At 41.7% G+C, this 17,137-nt stretch overlaps 1 protein-coding gene across 17 annotated transcripts in view; it reads left to right on the plus strand.

The window, feature by feature from the left end:
- The window catches only part of TENM4 (teneurin transmembrane protein 4), a 1,639,674-nt gene that overhangs the window by 1,033,242 nt on the left and 589,295 nt on the right, over window positions 1-17,137 (plus strand). For 8 of the 17 annotated variants that reach the window (XM_072032863.1, XM_072032868.1, XM_072032861.1 and 5 more), the window contains exon 1: window positions 16,177-16,483. The gene's annotated coding sequence lies outside the window, so the exon portion shown is untranslated. Of the gene's footprint in view, window positions 1-8,283; window positions 8,444-16,176; window positions 16,484-17,137 lie in introns of those variants that run through there. The other 9 variants (XM_072032871.1, XM_072032878.1, XM_072032874.1 and 6 more) reach the window with 4 other exon arrangements.

Consider the following 17,137-nt stretch of genomic DNA (forward strand, 5'->3'; position numbering starts at 1 on the left):
CCTGACAACCTGATTATAAGCGTCCTGATAGCTTTCTTCAAGCTAGATCTGTTCTAGTCCCATAGAGTAGATGCTCATTAGTAGATAGAATATATTAAGTGAACTTCTGGAGCCTATCTTCCCCTACACTGTTATCTGAAAAGGATCCAGTTTACTACAAGGCTACATTGAGATGCAAAACAAACCATAATGGGTGGGGACTGTCCACACATTTGCCTTAATAGCAGCTTTCTGATCCTAAGTAAAATGCTAATGTAAATACATATGTCTGACCAGGGGTCCATTCTACACATCAGATTAAGAGCCACAGAAATCTTGCTTCCTCTTTATTTCCATCTTTATATTCTTGTTGAGCAAATAATCTGGACAGCCTTGTCCTTCTTGTTTGCCACAGTCATCTCCAGCAGTTTAGATCAGCATCGTAATTCAGTTTGTCAGACAAATGCCACCCATCTACACTTTTAAAAATAAATTAATAGTGAAATGTGATGGAATCTATCATATATCCTCATCCCCCATTTTTCATACAGATGAGATATTTGCTGATGTTTTACTGAGGCTGGATTTACAGCTGAAGCTTTGCTACGAAGCACACAACAAGCTTTGTTTTACAAGGGTGAACGTGACAGACAAGGCAGCATGGCCAGCTAGTCTACAACAGACTTACAGCCACTGAGATAGCAGAAAAGCTAGGGAGAACATGTATTCTTTGCAAAATCAGGTTATCTGAGGAAACTGGGAGGTAAACAAGATAGGTTTATCCATAAAATAAAAAGTTGACTTTCCTTTTTTTTTTTTTTTTTAATTATTTTTTTCTAATGAATAATATCTTTGTAATAAACGTAGTGCTTACCTTTCCAATGGCTCTCTGGCTCATAAAAAATATTTACAGTGTTCAGCATATTGATGGCAAAGTGCTACCAGCTGACATTTCCTCATAGAGAAACACCCATGAGAGGATGAGGAGGAGGAGGATGCTATCAGAAAAAAAAAATAATTAAAAAAAAATGCAAAAAACAGCAGAGGACCAGGAGGCCACCCACAGGAGATGCACAGGCTGCTGGCCAACCCTGGGTTGCCAGGACTTTCTGTCTACCTGTACTCTTGTACTCTTAAATCCTGTAGCAGCCAGTGTGCTTGCAAAGGTGATGGACCTGGTTGGGGCTGGTCCCACAAAGCTAAAGGAGCAAGTCATGAGTATTTATCTAAGGAGAAATATAATACCTTAAACATCAGGAAATGTTCTGCATACTTGAGATAGAAAACAAAAAAAATCAATTTCCATCTGGGTTATACCTTTCTACAGCCTATAGCTGGCCTTTGTCATAAAAACACTGATGTTTACAATCTATAAGCAAGGGATTAGATGGGAAAAACTATCAGTTATACGATACCACAGGAGGCATTTTAATGTTTTAAGATGATGCAAGAGAAGAGCAAGGAAGACGACTTGTAGACAGACTCTTCTTTCCACCAGTTTATTCCATCCTCCACATGTCCTTGGCCTGTGATCTTGCTGAAAACAATCCTGGTCTGTACACGGCTATATGGACAGCAGCATATGAAATAAATAAATAAATAAATAAATAAATAATAAAAAAATAAAAGCACTCCCCGACTGGTGCTACAAAGAGTTTTGGTGGTGGGGGGTATGTGTGTGGCTGTGCAAAGCTGTGAGCAATCAGATGGTTCATTCTTCTTTTAAGAAGTGTTACATGCCCAGGCTGTGGTATTCTGGCTCCTTTCAGAATGTGTCAGCTTAAACAATCTCTGCAGCACACTTCCCTTTCCTCTAGCCCTGTATTTCCCCTTGCTTTTAGAGCTGCTCTCTTCCACCTCGCGATCAGCACCGAAGGTTTTATATAAACTGCAGTTACCGAAATGATTTGCAGCCACTTCATTATTGCTGCTGTGCGGGATGATGGGGGCTGGAGCGTTTTCGATGCCGATAGAAATATCCTTGCATGGAGACAGGTAACAGTCTGGGCTGCCTCCAGCAGAGGGAAGTGGTACACACGAGCTTCCCAGCGTGCTCCGTCCTGCTGCTGTGTGCTGCAGCAGGGAAAAGTGTCGGGTCTTGTATTTGCAGAGCTGAAATGTCCACCGCCGACACAAACGCTTGATTTAATCCCCTTTGGTGCCTTGGTTTTGCCCTCCACGTCCCCGGGACCAATCAATGAGGTGTCTCCAAGCTGCCTCTCACGTACGCCCTCCTGCAAGACTGGTGTAGGTTCTGGGTTTTAAGTCCTGGAGTAAATGCTGTGAAAAACAAGTGGAATCAGGGCTCTGAACACAATCTTAGTTTTAAGTGAAGTGTCTGAATATCACTTTCCAGAAGATACTTTGAATGAGGGAGCTTTCTCTCTGCTACTCATCGGAGGGGGGCTACAGAGGGACACCCCTGAGAAGTCTCAGGGCTTGTGCGGATGGTCCCAGCAGTGCCTCCAAGTGACACCTCGTTCAGATGCACACTCATAGGCCCTTACAACAACAACAAAAAAAATGAAGGCTGCCCAGATATGCTAGAGTGTAGTTGTTTTTGTTGTTGTTTTTTTTTTTTTTTTTTCTCCTTTTGCCTGTTACACTTGTATCTTTCTGTCGCAGGATCCCTTTTGTGTTTGCACATGCATGCACACACATACCCCTGCTCAAAGCGAACAGAAATACACTCGTCTCACAAGAAGAAACCCTTTGACCACTTCTCCTTGACAGCTCTACACTTTTAAAATATATTTGACTCTTCCCTTTGCTTCTCTGCCTTTAGAAAGTGTAGAAGCCTGCTGGAGATTAATTTATGGGGAAGATAATGTCCTTAACCCAGACTTCCTTGAACTGCCTTAATGCTGTTTGCAAAGCAACCAGATGACTTTGTCTCTCCCTCACCCCATCTAGAGCTGCAGGGAGGCAAGTTTTGCCTCAAGCTTTCAACCTTTTGATGCATGGATTTTCCACGCTGAGCTACAGTAGGTGGGTAACAAGAAGATCCTATTAAAGTAAAATCAAGTAGCAAAAGGATTGTCAGCTCAGCAAATCAGAAACATATAGTACTTATCCTTCCTTCACTGCATTCCTTCCTGTTCACACAAGTAAGAAAGAAGAAAAATAAAAGGTGAGGAAAGGGGAGAAAAGAACAGCAAAGAGCAATGCCAGCACCGGCAGTGCCTTGATTTTATATGTAGGAAATTAATCGTTGCTGCTAAAGACACAGCCTCTTTTAATGAAGAGGCTGCTGCAATAGCATCGCAACAACTAGCAACCCACATGTTCTATTACAACAGGTTGAGCCAGTGCACGCTCCCCTGTGCCACAGCTAGAAAAAAATAAATCAAATGTCTATACCTGAGGCTCCTTCATTTCCTACATGGAGATCTACTTTAATGCAGGCTTTTCACGGTGCCTTTCTTTGCCAAGAAGGGGCTGGTGATGGCTTATTTACCTACTTACCTGTCCTTGAGCTATGTGGCTTTTATTTGAATAAATTAAACTGCCTGTTTCAAGTGATGCTTTCAGCCTCTTGAGTCTGGATCTAATTCTCAAAAGAGTTTTGCTTAAAACCTGTTTTTCGAGTTTTCAAGCAAGTATCTACAGTCTGCAGGATGCAATTCTCTTAAAGGACCTTGGTGCCTATGGGTAAGAAGAAATATCATCCTATCTGGCTACTTTCCCTTTTCTTTTAGGTTTCTTATACATCTCTGATAGACTAAGTCAGGGCATGCTAAAACAGGAAAACTTGTCTTTTTTTTTATTAAGCTGCTTTGCTTTTTTGTTGTCTGTGTCTGTGAGACCAGATCGTCAGCTGCTCTGAGATGCTTTAAATCCACTGCTAACAGATATGTTTGATTTTAATGCCGTTATAGTAGTTTTAATATTCCTGAGTGGATACACACTTTTCCTTTGCTTTCTGGGACTGATTCTTCTGAGACATTATTGGTAAATACTTGAAAAATTCTGATAGGCTGATGAATGTAATGTGCAAACTAAAGCAAAATCTCTATTTGTTCATTGTGTGTGTGTGTGTGTGTATGAGTGTGTGCTGGGGGAAGGCTGTCGTTTATTTTCCAGGATCTCAGCAGCAGTGAAATTTCAGGGGCCAAATGCTCAGCTGTGTAAGCTGACCTATCTCTGAGCAAGAAAACCTATGGTTCATCAGAAAAGGTGATTGCTGTTATAGACATGGGGTGATATTTTTCCTCCTTGGGTGCCTAGGAGAAGAAACAAGAAAGCACTGTGAAATAGAAAAAACACTCTCCCAAAAATATGCATAGGAAGATGTCTCTACTTTTTAACACACTGTAGAAAGTTTTAAAGATACTGAGCCAGGCCACATTAAAACATAGCATGCATTATATCAGGCATGCTGTTGTAGCAAACAGTTTTTTCTCTGAAGTTTAGCATTGTTTGTTTGCTTTTCCTTCTGTGCTCTGCATTATCACTGGAGTCAAGCATATTGTATTTTTACTTATGTACATATATTTGGAGGGGGGAGAGAGGAAAGCATAAGGATTGTAGACAGCAAAAATAAAAAAATATTAAAAAAATAAAAAATAATTAAAAAAAAAAAAAGAGAGGTCTCATTGTTGGAGTTGTCACACAGTCACGAGGAACAGGGTGCAATAAATGCCATCAGAGCTCTCAGCAATGCTTAGGACATAAGAACAGAGAAGTGTCCAAGCACGGGCCATGCTTCTAAATGTTGGCTCACTATTTACTATTGTGAGTAGACAGAGCTCATCGCACACTGTGCTGGGCTCTTCAGCAACTGCAGGATGGTCTCTGACTAGTGATCTGCATGCTTCATCCTGAAAAAGGTTGAGAGAGCTTGACTGATGTTTATTCCAGATCTAGTCCGATGCACTTCAAATCAGCATTTGGACTTAAATAGAGACAGTTATTATTAATAATATTATTATCATCATTCATATTATCCCTATGTAAACAAAATACCATAGACCATGACAAAACTGCTGCTTTTATCTCTCTTTGTAATGCCCAAAATCCTGTAATCTAATTGTTACACATCCTTGCTCAAAAGAAAGGCTCAAATATTAGCTTAAGGTTGTAATAGCAATTAGCGCTGCAGAAGCTTAAGCTATCTGCATAGATCACAGGGTTTGCTTACCACATATTTTATCACTAGGTTGGCCTGGGCTCCTTATCATCTGAAATCCTGAATTTAGCTGACTTTTGGAGAGTCCATCTGTCTTGTGTTTCAGGTTTTGTGCTGTGGGTGAATATATATTAAACACTGAAGGGAGCGTTAAGCTGTAATACGGTGGGGAAATGAGGAAAAACAAATGTTCTGGGAGCGGAGATGGTATTAATAACCCCAAAATGTATTTGACAGATGAATTTCAATAGGATCTGATTCACTGATGACAGGACCGAGATAGTAGTAGGTTTTTATTCTCCATGGTTGGAGAGCAGCAATACTTGCACTACTCCACCACTGTGCCATGGAAACTCCTGCTCCAGGTGGTGCTTGAGACCACAGGAATGGGGAATCTGGATGCTGTGGTATGGACACTACAGCAAAAAATACCCCTACAAAGATAATTTAAAGTTCAATATTTGAAATGTCCAGTTTGTCAAATGGTGCTTCTCTTTATTGGCTGTGTGGAGGGAATAATAAGGCTCCTTTTGTAGTCTGTTCTTTGGTCATGTTTTATGCTCTTTCCTCAACCATTCACTGCTAGTAATCATCCAAAACAAGGCAGGTGATTATGGGGACCAGAGTGATTGTTCTTAGGCTCTGAAGATAAAAGAGAAAGAAAATCCTCACTGGAGGTGCAAAGCCAAACCCCGTCCTCCAACGCAGGAGGAACAAGCAGGTCTCTCTATTACCAATTTTAATCACAAATGCCTCCCATAATAATAATAATAATAATAATAATAATAATAATAATAATAATAATAATAATAATAATAATAATACATACCCACCATCCTTTATTTTGCTTCTCTACTTCAATAACACCACATTCTTTTTGCCCTCAGTGTCTCTCCAGGTCACTGTTTTCTCTTACCTCGTACACAATCATTCCCTACAAAAAATCTCCTCTCCTGCCCCACTGGCTGGCTGGGTGCACTGTGCAGAGGTCCAAGAGGATGCTAACAGGTCGTCATGCTGGCCTGTTTGCACATGCGGACTAGCCAGCTGGCAGCCCAAGCCAAGCAATTAGCTAACGAGCTTATCCCACCGCCACTCACTTACACCTTTCACTTTGTCATTCTCCTCTCCTGTATCACTGATTTTCATAAAACTAGGGATATTTATATCTTTTAAGCTTTTGCCCCTCTAGAGAACAGGGTGAAATTAGCCACCAGGTTCAGAATATACTGCTGGGTGTGGGATTGGCAGATGGGGAGCCAGATGGACAGACAGCACTCTTCTAAAAGCTTTATTTCCTTAGGAAAGGAGGCCGTCAGGTCTAAGTGCTAATAGTGAGGAGTTACAGAATGGGCAGATTATGCCCTTAAAAAAATAATGTCGTGTGTCAGGCACTTCTGCAGAGTGATATAGTGGTAGTGTAAGTGCCTTGTTTTGTATTGAAGTTGTGACTTTAAGTCTTGCTCTACCTTTGGTAGAGTCACTGCAAACTGGGGTAGCTACTCATTCAAAAGTGAAAGAAAAAGGAAGGCGGATTTGTCAATCTCCATTACTCCTTTGTGTATTGTCATTTAAAGGCATTCATGTGACTTTCCTTAATCTGACCCAATAGGCTCATGAAACCTTTTTTTAATGGTTTTCTTCACACAGCCCAATAAGACAAATTAAATAGCATATTAATGTAGCATCTGATCCTGCAAATGCCTGAACCCACCCTCAGACCCACTTGCTCTCAGGAAATGGCTGGATCATGCATGCTCAAGTCCAACTGGCAACATAACCTGTATCTCGAGATTTCAGACAAAAAAAAAAAAAAAAAAAAAAAAAAAAAAAGACCATTTTAAAATCTGCTGTTTAACCAAATCCCAAACCACTACCTAAACATCAGTCTCTAACTCTGTACTCATTAAATATGATAATTTTATAGCAAAACTTTGACTTCTACAACCCCTCTTTGTGGCTTAGTAGTACTGGTGTACAGGAGTGATTCAATGTTGTGGCAGTTTGGTCCCTGTTACACTCATCATTGAGTCTACAGAATCAAGCACTTACTTTATTTAGCCTCTTGGATACAGATGGTAATTTTTGTAGCATCTCCTCTTTGCAGCAGACTTTGGACCCTTGCAGTTAGTTCTGGCATGAGAGGTGGGGAGTATAAATGAAGAGAAAGGTGAAATGTCATAGTTGGGAGGATTATCATATGTAAAAATGATATAAGAGTAAAACCAAGCTCCAGTGGTTACCAGATTCCCTAGGAAAGATGGGAGAAACCTTTGGTTGAACCCAAACTCCTGTCTGAGGAGTTGTTGATAAGTGAGGATGTTTCGAGTCCTCCTCACTGCTGTGATTATCTGAAGTCTGGATGCTTGTTTATGGGTGCTGGCTGTGGCTGCAGGGTGAGGCTGTCTTGAAATGGAGAGAATAAAAAGTTGAAGAAAGCAGTATTACTTGCAAAATTTTTGAAAGAAATGGCATTACTTACAATTTTACTTAAATTTGTATGATAGCTACAAAAACATCTCAAGTTCTGGATACTATGTTCAAAGTCATCACAGCTAAGGATATTCAGTAAAATAAAGTGTGCAAAGAAGCTGCTGGAGCATTTCAGAATGTTAACTTCACATTTCCCAGTAATCTGATGTACTTTCAGTATCTAAAGCTCTGTAATCACTCTTTTTTTTTTTTTTTTTTTTTTTTTTCCACTGTAAAATTTGCTCTTAAAAAATCAGGTCCAATCTTCAAAAATATTCACTGACTTCAGAGGGATATTTTCGTTCAAACTTACTGTAGGAAATTTACTTATGTAGGATGGCAATCCAAATAATCTTATTTTATCTGAAAGTGTATAAAGGTCATTTAAAATTTTCATTCATCCTAGGCAAAAGAGGTTGCTTGCTTATGAAATTCTGTTATAAATTAATTTTGCATCTGGTACTGCAAATGTACGTGATTGTTTCTTTTTGACCCCCTTGCAATGAATAGGAGAAAGAGATGTGGGAAGGGATCTGTAGCATTAGATCCATTGCTTTTTATATTTTTTTTCTATGGCATTTTAATGATAAAAGACCAATTTCTGCCCTTGCTTAACCCCCAGCAACCCCACTGATTTCCTTGTTCATTCCAAATTGTAATGAATGACTTTGCACACTGGAGCCCTTTTATTCTTTCTCTTGCAGATCGAGTGTCTCAGCCCGGACAATGGGCTCCTGCCTACATAAGTGTACAACTGGGATAAAAACACTGACTTTAGCAGACATACTCCATCGTGACTGAGAGCCGAATCTGGTCTGTGACATACATTCTGTAATGGAATGTAAGCCAGGGAAGAGCATGCAAGTAAGCACCATTTTTAACTCTTTAGCATAGCTTGTGTTTGTATCAGCCCTGACTCATGGTTTATACACATAGGATACGTATTAAATATCGCTGTACTTGCACTGCATGTATCTATTTGAGATAATTATGGCTATTGTAGTACTGGTGGGACTTACAGTCTTTAATGCATTTATCCTCACAACATCTGATAAAGCGAGGAAGTATTTTTATCTGTATATTATATACAGGAAACTGAAACTTAGATAATTTTTTGCTACACCAGGGAACGGAACCTGGATTTTCCGAGTTGAAAGCTAGCACTCAAACTGTTAATCTATCTTGATGTAAATGGTACAAATAGGTGCAGAGAATAGCACCTCTTGTAAATTGGGGATACTGAACTACATGATCGTGATACAGCAGACATGATGAATTGCTTACTATTAAATAAGGTGTTTGGGAATTGTAACTTAGCTATGGAGAGGCTACACTATTATTAATGATGCAGAAGGCATATATTTCAGCTTATTCTTCCATATCCATATTGACTCTGAAGTGCAAACAATAATACAAACTAGATTTTGCCAATAAACTAACACAATTTATCTGGAGGACACAGCAGAAAATAGGAGCAGAGCCCAATCACTCCCTGTTCGTATGCATGTCTGCTGATGGAGGTGGCCTGGACAGGGGACAGAGGAAATTTTGATGTTCCTTACCCGTCTGCTGAGGATCCATTGAGATAGGCTGAAACCTACAAAATTAATAAGTGATGAAAATGTGCATCAGAGCCAGTAATTGTACTCAGATCTGCTGTGCTATTGCCACAAGCTCACTTTTTCTCTCTCTAATCTTACAATAATGTGCTTACTTTGCCATCTCAAAGGTCAACGATTGGTTCAATACATGGAAAGGAGATGCCTGAATGGAAGGTGTTGGGGAAGTGGAGAGTTTTATTCTGCTGTCTCAGAGGTTGTTCTTTAAAGGGGAAAGGAGGTGTCTCCAGTTCAGACCTGTTCTTTTAATAAGACCAGGGCTGTCTAAGAATGAAATAACTGTCTTTTCATTTCCCAAGAGCATCTAGCATGTGAATTGGTCTAGTCATATGAATTTTGAAATTGCACAAGCATAAATCGAGAGTGAGTCATTTAAAGTTTGTCAAGATATGTGGCCTTACTGGGAAATAAGTAGATATTACACAGTTGTCTAAAGCAGCAGATTTCATCAGGAAAAAAGTCCCCTTCACAAAGAGATTATGCCTTGAATAAGACTGCATATTGGCCTTCCAAGTTTTATTTGATCTCAAATATTATTTGATATAATGCAGTATTTCATTGCAATTTAACAGCTATTCCCATTCACACAGCTAGTCTAAATAGGTTCTTATATGTACCTATCACCCTGGTAGCCAGGCTTCTATATCAAATCCTGAACATTTCATTATTATTAAAAATATAAAAGTAATCTACTCCATCCATTTTGTATGGCAAGATGAGCAAAATTGGATGTGAAGTCACAGTGCAGTAATAGAGTAATTATTGTTTGGAGTTTCTTCTAATGGCCAGTTATATTGAAGATGTATTGTGTTACAGTTTTTCGTGGCTGTTCTGTCATATACTGTGGATTAAGTATTCTCTCCTATCCCATGGATTAAAAAAAAAAAAAAAAAAAAAAAAAAAAAAAAAAAGCTTTAAATATTTAGGGAGGAAAATATTTCTATGAAAAGGAGTAATTTGATCCTCTGGACAATTTATACTCTGCTTGACATGATCTGCACCTTCTTTATGCAAATCTTCTTCCATCTTCATAAGATATCTGTGGAATTTTGGGAAGCAAAAGGGTCCTTGTTCTACTTCATTAGAATGAATGAACCAGTATCTTATTTGAAGTCGGCTACATATGGTGTATGCAACTTGTTTAGACAATACCAGACCCTTTCACTTTAAGGACAGGGATCTTGCACGAGAGACCTCCTGAAATGGTTTCCATAGTTTTTTTGTTTGAATTTGTTGTGCCATTTTTCTTTTAACCACACATTTAGAGCTTTAAAATATAAATAATTCATAGAGAAAAAAAAATAATAATAAGCTTAAGGAAGGGAGAATATAAAACTATATGCTTACAGGACCTTCTGTCTAACTGCCTATAAATAATTGTCTTGCACATATTAGCCATAACAGTACATGGTCTCTGACAGTATTATAAACCTGGACGTCAGCTGCAGAGCTCAGCTGCTGTTTGTAAATGGTCTTAACTGTGCTCTTGATTTTTCTGTGCTTACTGTATATAGTTTTGTTTTATTGGCACTGTACTGTAAGCATATTCTGCACTATGCAAATATAAGAGCTGAGAAGCATATGGGCCGAATCCTGCAACACTCACTCAGGCAAATGTCCAACTCACTTGATGGGAACTTTTACTGAGTAAGCAGGAGCAGGCTCTCATCTCCATCTTCTGCCTCCGCTGATTTCTCAGGTATGACAACAGACGCTGGTACTTTGAAAACAAAGAAAGTGTGGGTATAAGGCCCAGTACTGTGGGTAGGTGCTCAGTTCTGTCCTCCCTAAGCCCGGATACCAACTGAGATGCTACAAAAGGCATCTCAGTCAAGATAGAAGGACCCTCTCCAACCTTTACCATCCTGCTGGGCATCAGATAGTAAAATGAAAGAATAAATGGAGTGTTAACACCTCATCAGAGACCATCTCATGGTACCAGACGTGGAGACATCTCTCCCTGTCAATGCAGGCTGGATTAAGGTGCAGGCATCCTATGGAGTAGGAGGAGGGAAGTCCTGCCTGATGCACTTGTCAGGAGCCCCCCTGCAATTTCTGCTCCCTCACCTTGCTCAAGGGTTTTGGCAGAGAGATGTAACCTATCTCCAAGTGGAAATTCCAGGATTCAGCTCTGCGTCTAGCTCGGGGTCAACCCTGCTGTCCATCACACGGGAATGGCGTCTCAGCCCTCAGCCATGCAGGTGGCTTAGAGTTTGGTTCCATATCTTGATCTGTGTATGACATGAGGTGTCACTCTGTGGTGACAAGAAGCATGATGTGGACTTCAGGTCCCAGTCCTACAAAGCTTGTACAAGGGCTCAACTTTGCATTTGACTCCAGTTTTGTCTACACTGCCCATGACAGCCTGATATATATCAGAGAAGCTGGATTTCTTTGATCTAGCTACCATGGGAACCAGTGCAGCAGCAATGCTGTAGTACAGACCACATCACAAGCCCAATAGGGCCACGGGCTACACGCTTGGGGCTGATAAAGTACTCCGAACATTGGGCTGCATGTTTTCAGGGCTAATGCTATCTGTAATAGCTAGACTAATGTTAGCAAGGGTACTCATACCTTCCTTTGTCCTGCAGCCATGTCCTTTCAGCAGTGCCTGATTGGAAACTTAAGCTGCAGCTTTTACGTGCCTCATTCTCATGCACCTTTCAACCAAAATGACTAATTCAAACAGAGGCTTAAAGGTCAAACCCTCCAGACCTGGTTTTGCAAACCCTTTTGTACATGGCTTTTCCCCTTGTCTAAAAAAAGCTATTCTCATCAGGAAATGTTGGTAAAAAGGGTTTAATTACAGAAATCATTTTGCTCCCTATGGAGAAAGCATGAAGAATGGCATATTTCCACATTTGAATTGCACTTTCATCAAGAAAAGAGTGATTTCCCCTTAAGAATGTTCTGGAGGAGTAGAAAAGAGCATTGAACCCTGGGGTGTGTATTATTTTATAGTCTCTGAAAGGCAAATGGTTTCACTTCCATTGATTAAAATATATGAGTTTTTCCTTCTGCATTACTCTCTTGGAAGTAAAAAAAAAAAAAAAAAAAAAAATTTTTAGCAGAGGTTGTCACTGGTGCAGCACCTATTGGCAAAGGGCTGACCTAACCAACCAAAGACACTTCTGCTGCTGAACGTCTTCAGCAAGAGGCCTGTGACCACAGCAGATGTTGCTACTTTTTGCTTGATGAATGGGGACTTCATGACAGGTGTTTTCATAGGTTTGTGGGAGCAAATGTCAGCAGGGAAACATAACCCAACATAGAACTATTAAGTGCTTAACTGAAGCACAGCTCCTGGACTTGCTCTCCTGTCTCCTAAAGCACGAAGTTTAATAGGCTTTATTTTTTTCAGTTGCCTTCTCATTCCACAGATGTAGCTCCTTTACAAACTTTGCATACACATTATCTGGAAGAGAATTTGACTAAATAGTTTCTGTTCACAAGGAACATTTGACTATGCGAATCTACCCGTTGTACAGGACATAGGCACAATATGGCAGGCTGGTGAACACTGACATTTTGAAATGAACATCTTCATAAAATATGCTCCAAATTGGTATGCGGCACACTTCTGCAACCACAGTAATTTGCTGTGAACTGAAGCAGGGGGATTTTCCTAAGCAAAGTCGTTTTGTCCCATTAAATTACTATCGTTCTCTCTCTTTTTTTTTTTTCTTTATTCCAAGAGCATCATTGTCTAGTTCAGTTAACAGGGAAAGGCCAATTACACAAACAGTGCTGATCTGTTAAACTTGGATTTACCACCCAGCATACAAACAAACAGTATGCTACTGCACACTTGGGTTTACTAGGTTCTATTAATAACACTGTTGGACTTAAAATAAATAAATAAATAGATAGATAAACAAATAAATAAATAGCTGGAGAGAATAGGCAGATCTAATGGAAGAATTTCAAAACTGCAGAAAAGTACTGCAAACAAGTGAGAGCACTAAGAACAAGAAAAAGCAAAAGTTATATGCAATTGGAAATGAAGATGTTCCATTTCCTTTCTAAAATCAAATGCAAACTGCTCATGTGACTGATTTAGTATTGAACAAGAGAGGGAAAATTGCCTCTTGGCATTTAAATGGAAATGTTTCTTGTTCAGAAATTTTGGAAGCTTGCATACTGTATGATTTTTGAAAGGCTTATACAATTACCATTGAATTTGGATACGGTCTATTCCTAACAATATATATATTTCTCAATTAAACTTTGCCCTTCCAGAGACCTAAATTACCTTTGTCTAGAATCTAGATTCCTGATGTGGAATATATTCCACAGGCAGCAAGACCGATGCAAATGTATTTCTTTTTTAATATGTATGACTGGAAAAACAGTGAACAGTAGCAGCTATTTCGCAAAGCAGACCGTTACATCGAGAACTGCACTGTTTTAGGTAATGTTCTGATTTGCTGTGTGCCTTTTTACCCTGATTTCTGGGTTTGGAATAAAATACAGTCTCACCTTCTTACCTTCCTCAAAGGCTGGAAATTTTAGGACAAGAAGAAAAAACAGAACATAGCTGACTTGCACCTGGCTGATTTAAAGGTGTACCATAAAGAGGACTGTCCCCATGTACCTCAAAGCACTGCATGAAGTACTGCAATCTATTATGTCCAACACTCTTCTTCTCTTCTTACAATGCAGTTTTAGGGCCTAATCCAGTATCACTCCAAGATTTGTGTTGCCAGCTTAAGCCATGCAGAGTCTGTTGCTAAAAAGTTTTGCAGGAGTAAATTTTGAGGACAGACTTGAAACAGAAAAGTGTGATTATTAGGTGCATGAGAAAATGATAGACTGAGTGTAAAAAGCAACAGATTATGAATCCGGGCAAGAATAGAATCATAGAATCATAGAATATCCTGAGTTGGAAGGGACCCTTAAGGATCATCAAGTCCAACTCTTGACACCGCACAGGTCTACCCAAAAGTTCAGACCATGTGACTAAGTGCACAGTCCAATCTCTTCTTAAATTCAGTCAGGCTCGGTGCAGTGACCACTTCCCTGGGGAGCCTGTTCCAGTGTGCAACCACCCTCTCTGTGAAGAACCCCCTCCTGATGTCAAGCCTAAATAATAAGAATAAGTTATCAGGGACCTGCCTGAGGTCAGGCAATGAAGCAGTAGCAGGGCTGGACACGTAGACATACCACCCACCTTTCTCCCCTTCAGACTATGTTAAATAAAAACAGTAAATGAATGTAATTTCTTCTTATTACAGTTTAAATTAAAAAAAAAAAAAAAAAACAAAAAACAAAAAAACTACAACAACAACAAAAAAAAACAACCACAACAACAAAAAAAATCATACAAATATTTAAAAGGCAGAAACTGGCAGCATTGGTCTTCCTCTCAATGAAGACATAATCTTAAATTATGCAACTGAAATCTTGCAGTCCTTCTTCCTGAGAACTTGGTTTAAATTATTAAACAACATAATTATGCATTATTATTAATAATAATAACAATAATCTCCTGGCATCACTGTGGATGATGCTTCCTGACCCTAAAAGCCAGGCATGCAAGTTGTCTAACTTGGGATAGGAAAGAACAGAGGTTTTCTCCTCCTTGTTACATGTGCTGATGCTGGAACCCAGCTGACCCTGGTAAGACAGAGGGACACACACCAGAGACAGGGTACAGAGGCACCACCTGAGGCAGCTCTCATCCCTATCCCCGTTTCATCCCATTCCCATGCCAAGGCCAATGCTCAAACCATGACTAAGTTCATTCTCATTCTCTGCCCTCCCTATTACCTTCAGATGCCCATGTCCACACTCATGTCCATACACATTTCATCTCACTACCATTTCCATGCCTATGTCCATGCCCAAACCCAGACCCACGCCCATTCCATACCCATGCTGTGTCCATTCCCATGCCCACTCCATGTCCAGCTATGGTCTATGCCCACGTCCCTGTCCATCTTCTCCCCATGCCCATGACATGCCAATCCCTTTGCTACTCCCATGTTATGCCAATGCCATGTCCATGTCACATGCATCACTTTTCTGTGCCTATGCTGTGCACGTGCTACCTCCATGCCCATTTCTATGCCTGTTCCCATCCAATGCCCATGCCCATGCCATGTCTATTGTATGTCCACACACAGATCTATGCATCCTTTCCACATGCTATGCCCACATCCATCCCTTCCTTACGCTCACATTATGCCTTCCCTATGGTCATGTCTATCTCCTCCCTATGGTCATACCTATGGCCGTGCCCATGCCTGTGCCCATATCCATCTCTTCCCCATGCCTATGCCCACATCCATCTCTTTATGCCCATGCCCATCTCATCCTCATGCTCGTGTCCATCTCCTCCCTATGTCCATGCCCATGTCTACACCCGTGTTCATCTCTTCCCCATGCCTATGTCTACACCAATATCTTCCTCATGACCATGCCCATGACCATCTCTTCCCCATGCCCACATACATCTCCTCTACATGCCCAAACCTATGCCCATGTCCATCTCTTCCCCATGCCCATGCCCACATCCATCTCCTCCTCACGTCCATGCACATCTCCTCCCCATGCCCACATCCATTTCCTCCCTATGGCTGTGTCTGTGCCCATGTCCATTTTCCTTTCATGCCCATTCCCATGCCCATCTCCTGCCCATGCCCATTTCCATTCCATGTTCATGCCCATTCCCATGCCCATCTCCTGCCCATGCCCATTTCCATTCCATGTTCATGCCCATTCCCATGCCCATCTCCTCCCCATGCCCATCTCCTCCCCATGCCCACCTCCACCCCCTTCACACCTTATGCCCACCCCATACCCCTCCTCATGCCACCCCATGCCCGTGCCCAAGCCATTCCCACGCCGCCCCCATGCCCACGCCGCCCTGAGCCGCCCGCGGTGCGCAGCAGCGGGCCGCATGTGTGCCTGTCATTCCCAGCCCGGGAGCGCCGGCTCCTGCCTCCCATTCATGTAACCTGTGTGTGTCTCTCTTTCTCTCTGTGTGTAACAGAGAGAGGGAGAGAGAGAGCGAGGAAAGGAGAGGAGGAGGAGGAGGGGGGGAAGCTTTAAATAAAGCCTTTGGATTGCAGCTGCTTATTTTGGGCAGTCCTACCAGGGACGATTCCTGCCAGGAAAGAAGCTGGACCGGTCTTTTTTATTTTGATTTTGATTTTTGGGGGTGGCGGTGGTGTATTGCCGAGCCGCCTGCTGAGATGAGCTCCGGTGCCTGGCCGTAGTTGCCCACTTTGGGATCGCTGGACACATAAGTGGCATTTCGGTGGGGAAGCCTGCAGACATGGTAAGCTTGCGTTTTGCTCCGAAAAGTGCATTTGTGTGATCGCCTCCCTCCAGTTTTCCCTTCCCCCCTTCCTCTTCCCTCCGAGCAGACGGGCACACGGCTCGGGGCTGGGGAGAAGCTCCCTGAATCCTTCCCTTTTCCTCCCCACCATCCCTCCCTCTGCCCAGCCTGCTTTTCTCCCCTTGCATCCCAGCCCTTGCTGCTCCCTCCGCACAGTTTGCAGCAATCCAGCAGGAGCCCAGGGATGCTGCCGTAGGCTCCAGGCTGGGGCGCTGGGGACCAGCCACCCTCAGCCCAGCCAGACCTTGCTTGAGGGTACGTTTGGGGTGGCTTCTCCCGCCCGACCCCCCAAGCCCTTCCCCTCTGCACCCCGAGCAGTGCGGCTGTGCTGGGGGAGGCAGCAGTGCAGATTTAGAGGCATTGGAGCAAGGATGCAGCTTTAAAATCAATCGGTGTTATTTATGTAATAGTAAAAGTACCGTGGAGGGGGGAAGGGGGGGGGGGGGGGGGGGGGGGAGAGAGAGAGAGAGAGAGAGAGAGAGAGAGAGAGAGGAAAAAAAAAAAAAAAAGAAAGGAAAAAAGAAAGGAAAAAATAAAATAAGGAAGTGCCTCGGTATTTCTTAGCTGCACAAAGCTCCTTTTGCTCTGTCTGAA

This window comes from Anas platyrhynchos, chromosome 1 (genome assembly GCF_047663525.1).
Source record: "Anas platyrhynchos isolate ZD024472 breed Pekin duck chromosome 1, IASCAAS_PekinDuck_T2T, whole genome shotgun sequence".
Taxonomy (NCBI): Eukaryota; Metazoa; Chordata; class Aves; order Anseriformes; family Anatidae; genus Anas; species Anas platyrhynchos.